Source organism: Limulus polyphemus, unplaced genomic scaffold (assembly GCF_000517525.1).
Source record: "Limulus polyphemus unplaced genomic scaffold, Limulus_polyphemus-2.1.2 Scaffold42, whole genome shotgun sequence".
In the NCBI taxonomy this organism is placed as follows: domain Eukaryota; kingdom Metazoa; phylum Arthropoda; class Merostomata; order Xiphosura; family Limulidae; genus Limulus; species Limulus polyphemus.
In genome coordinates, this window is record NW_013665652.1 from 1326702 (window position 1) to 1332033 (window position 5332).

The window sequence follows — 5332 nt, forward strand, 5'->3', positions numbered from 1 at the left end:
CTCCATATATAATGAAAGACCTACCAGCCACTATCCATCTGTTTTGTTTTGAATTTCGCGCAAAGCTACACAAGGGCTACCTGCGCTAGCCATCCCTAATTTAGCAGTGTAAGACTAGAGGGAAGGCAGCTAGTCATCACCACCAACTCTTTTTGCTAACAAATGGTGGGATTGACCGTCACATTATAATGCCCCCAATGGCCGAAAGGGTGAGCATTTTTAGTGTGAAGGGGATTCGAACACGCGACCCGCAGATTACAAGTCGACCGCCCTAACCACCTGGCCATACCGGGCCCAATAAATAATGTAAGTATTTCACAAGGTTTTTTGGACCTGATGGAAGAACAACCCCTCTTATCAAAAATCTGGATCTGTCCCTGCTGACAAGTGACGTACTAATACTATACAGTTTATCGTGTTCATTGTATCAAACCAGGCTACATAAGTCACTCAGTATTAAAAGTATTTTAAAATATTGCACTTAATAAATATATATTTAGGTAGGGGTATTGTTCCTCAAATATGTGGAAGTTCTTTTACACACAAACATTTTACTGCCAAATTTGGATTTACTAGCTTAGACATTTATCTATAAAACATTTTTGTGATTGCAACAAAATATATTATGTATGTTAAAGTTTTCTAGGTATGACTTCATTTAAATGTAATCTCATTATTTCTATTTCTTAGGCTATATTTATGCAGTAACTAGATATGCTTGTAACAAATAATCATATATAATGAGATTTTATGAGAATATTTTTAAACAGTTTTTCAATAAGATCATCTCCTCAAAGCAATTACCTATGGGTACAAAAAGAATTATGACTATCTTAAAAAAAAAAGCTAAGTGCCAAAAGATAATTTCAAACTCAAAATAAATTTCCAGAGAATTTTTATTCACATTGTTACGTCTCTGTATGTTTGTTTGTTAATTCTTCTAAGATACAAGTCCTTTCTTTATAAAACTTGTTTATGCTTCCTCAATACAACTTTGTAATGTACTTAATTTTCACAGTTACACACACTATAGTTCACAACAATTCACTCACTTTCTATCGCGCTTAGACTTAATTGTCCGTCCCCGCAAACTATAGTTCTGATCTCTGTGTCTGCTATCCTCAGTTCCTGCCGACCGTAATCGCTGTCTTTCTTTCTCTCTGCCTACTTCGTCTCCGCTACGTCTCTGGCTCCGTTTGTCTCTCTCACTGTCTAGTGCACTTATATACGATAATACTGCCTGTTCTAGAAACTTCTAAGACTCTCAACACGTGCTACCAGCATCAATTGACTTCCGCTGTCGTAACACACTAGCGAATCTTCTAGAATACTTGTCACGTGACCCCCACTGTCGTAACAACATGTTGAGATATGGTCACCAGATATCACAATTATCTCAGCTTCCACAAATTTAATTGTTATGTTACCTTGAATTCACAGCACTCTGAATGTTTTATGACTTTTTAACACTGAAGAAGACGGAGATTATCAAACTTGAGATTTTTTTAGCTTGAAGATAAAGAATGTGTAAAGCAATTTAAACAGTGTACAGAGAACAAATAAAAAAGTATAAAAAGTAATAAACAGAAATCAATAAAGTTCTGAATGCAATACACTATGAATGTGTTATTATTTACAGTTCTATGAAAAAAGAAAATATATCAATTTCTAGCTTTTAATTTCCATGGTTTTATATTATACATAAATACAAATACTGCATCAATGAATTAAAATTGGAAAAATGCCCCAGACATCTAGGTATATCTAGATGTCTATGTATAGAAAAAAGCTAGATATTTTGGATACCTCAATACACTGTGTAGAGTTTCAAGTCACAACCATGCCTTATATGGTGATTCTTTAGACACTCCATGAAAACAAACATTTTTTTCAAATGTATTTCTTCATCAGTATGTTAAAAACAAAGCAACAACTTAAAGAATGTGTAAAGTTTAAATGAATGCAACACACTTGCTAATGCGTTACTTAAAAAGAATAACTGTAAAAATTGAAACACATAATGGACTTCTCAGCTACTTGCATTCTTTGTTTACATTTTAAATAAATCTCCTGCAAAGTACTTCCCCTTGTGACTTTATCTGATGTTAATTAATTAATGCATTATGTGTAGTCTTTTGCACAGTCAGACATAAAAGCTATGGGCAAAATTTATAAAGATTTTATAATCTTTATCCCTGTTGGAAATCTTCACTTTTGCATACTGCAAAATTTTGTATTACAGTACACTAACAGCATATAAATTTTGGTTGCACTAAAATGAAAAAAAAAGAAAAAAAGAATATATATATATACCAGAAGAAAAATATACAAGCTATGACTGTTTTGGTCAGTAGATAGAAATTAATATGTTTCAGCCATTACAGTGACCTACCTACAAGTTACAATCTCCATTAAATGAATACTGAAAAAAAGCATCTCCTATCACCAGACTTTATGCAAGACCAAATCTCAATTTATTTTATTTAAAATAACAGATTTTCATGAAATAAATAAAAAAATACAAATATATTTGATCAAGATTAATATATCTCAATTACATACAATCACAGAATTTTTCCCTTCCTTTCACATAATGTTTTAAAATAAATTTTCAAATGTTTTTGAAAATACTGATAACATTTCCTGTAAAACACACATATATATATATATAACTTGGAAAATAACCTTACTTTTAATTAACATAAAGTCAAACTTTATACCACCTTAGTCTACTAATAGCCACAGGAATTTGGTGTTCTGGTTGATCAGACTCTTATTCCGTCCAAGCACTGTGCTGTTGCTAGTGGCAAGCAAATATGATTTTAGGTTAGAATTACAGAAATATTGAATACAGGTCTAAAGAGGCTGTAATATGATTGTGTAGATCACTGGTTAGACCACATTTGGGTCCAGTATTAGGCTCCTTACATTAGAAAGGACATTGAATTGTTGGGAAGGGTTCAAAGAAGAGCAACTAGGATGATAATACCTGGAATGAAAAGATTGTCATAACACGACTGGTTAAGATGCCTGAAATTGTTTTCTCCCGAGGAAAGGAAAAGTTAGAGAGAATCTGACTGAGTTGTACAAAATTGTTAAGGATACTTATAGTATTGATGCATCATCTTTTTTTTACTTAATTATGAGAAGTGTAGGAGTAGGGGACACAAATATAAATTTTACCAGGGTAGTAATCATCTATATATATATAGTTAAGACAGTTTTATTTTTCTAATAGAGTAGTTGGCCTTTGAATTGACTGCTTTCAGAAGTGGTGGAAGCAGTAAATTTAAGGGAAGGCTTGATAAATATTTGAGTGATAGATACATCTATAGGACTGTATGAGATGTTATTATATAGATACATCTATAGGACTGTATGAGATGTGACTATATAAATACATCTATGGGACTGGAGGTTGAGAATCATGTTTCATTTCACAATCAAATTTGTTGGTTTCTTTATTTGTAATAAACAGGTTGAAATGATACCAAGTCTTTACTAAGATATGTACAACCATACCATATTTTGAAAATCAGAGCTACCACGCCACCAGAGTCAATCAACCAAAACCTGGAGGCATCTGGAATTGTGTATCAGGTCCCCAGTAGGAAGAGTCTCAATGCTAGAGCATCAGAGGTGGGCTGCAATCTCTGTCTGCTTTACTCGTGTTAGTCCATGAGTGTAAGGTCCATGATGAATATATTTATGAAGCAAAAAACCACTAGAGAACTCCTAGCAGTCCTATGGAACACCCCAACTCTGCGGTGTGCATGACACAAACCTGCGATGTAATAGTTTAGTCATAGATAACAATAAAATGGAGACACACAACCAACAACTTGGCACATCTGGACATGTACATCAGGTCCATGGTAGGAAGGGCTACAATGTAATTGACATCGAGTATGGTCGTAGGATAGACAGTGTGGATTTTCAAAAAAGAAGTATACCTGGTCAGGCACCACTTGCCACAGAATGGAATCCACAATAGACCAGCATAAAGGCCGCAGAAAAAGTAAGAAAAGTTTGAAAAGAAAACTTTTCACAATACCAAAACACAAAAATGTAAATAAACATTAAAAAAAAGAACTAAGTCAATAGTATAACGGAAAACATTGACAAACCCATGAGCAAAACCAGCTGTACAGTACTACTGCCAATCGAGAAGTGATTAATGAGTGCAGTTGTGAAGAGGGTGTTGTTTACAATAGGAGTGGTGTTGCGCTTCTATTAGTGGAGAGCTACTGCATGATCATTTGCAAGTGGATATGCAAAAGCTGGTGGTGGTAGGCTAGTGGCATACATTGAAAATTTGTGCCTATAGAGGGCAGTGAGAGTTGAGAAAAGCTATTTTGTGAGTAGAGATATCATACATATAAGAAACCCTTTCTTACTGGAATAATTCTATGAAATTATTTTAGTTATATCTCTACCATATATATATAACTTAAGGGCAACAAAGGACCTGTTTGATCATCTAGGCTGTCTCATCTATTATACTATACTCTAAATTAAAAAACTCAATACCAGCCTTTGTCATTCAAATAACTACCAAGCCTTCCTTCAATCTCCCTTAAATTTACTGCATCTACCACATCTGAAAGCAAACCATTCCAAAGATAAAACATGCTTTAAGAAAATTAAAGCTGTCCAAAATATATATTTGTCCTTTAGTCTTACTGTTCTTGCAATTAAATATGAAAAAAGATGATGCATCAACATTATAAATTCCCTTTATAATCCCAACACTTCAATCACAGCCCCTCTAACTCTTCTTTCTTTCAAGAGAAAATTTCAAATATCTTAACCTAACCTTGTACGATAACCTTTCCATTCCTGGTATCATCCAACTAGTCCTCTGAACTCTTTCGAACAATTCAATGTCCTTCTAAGGTAAAGACCCCAATACTGAATACAATTCTCCAAATTTGGCATAACCATTGACCTATATAGTGATATTATAACCTCTTTAGACTTGCATTTAATATTTCTCTAGATGCAACCTAAAATCTTATTTGCCCTATCACTAGCAACTGTATATTGTTTTGATGACTTTAAGAGACTGATCAACCAGAACATCTAGGTGTTTTTCTTCCATAATACTGTTGAAGTTATTTCTATTAAAATTGTACTCATAATTCAAATCCTGTTATCCTACATGCATTACCTTGCAATTATTACAATCAAATGCCATCTGCCACTCATTCACCCAGTAATCCAAATCCTTCTGTAGAGCAGCAGCAGCAGCATCCTCACAGCCAGCAACACCCAAAACTTTAATATCAGTAAATATACATAATTTATAGACCATTTCTTCAGCTATATCATT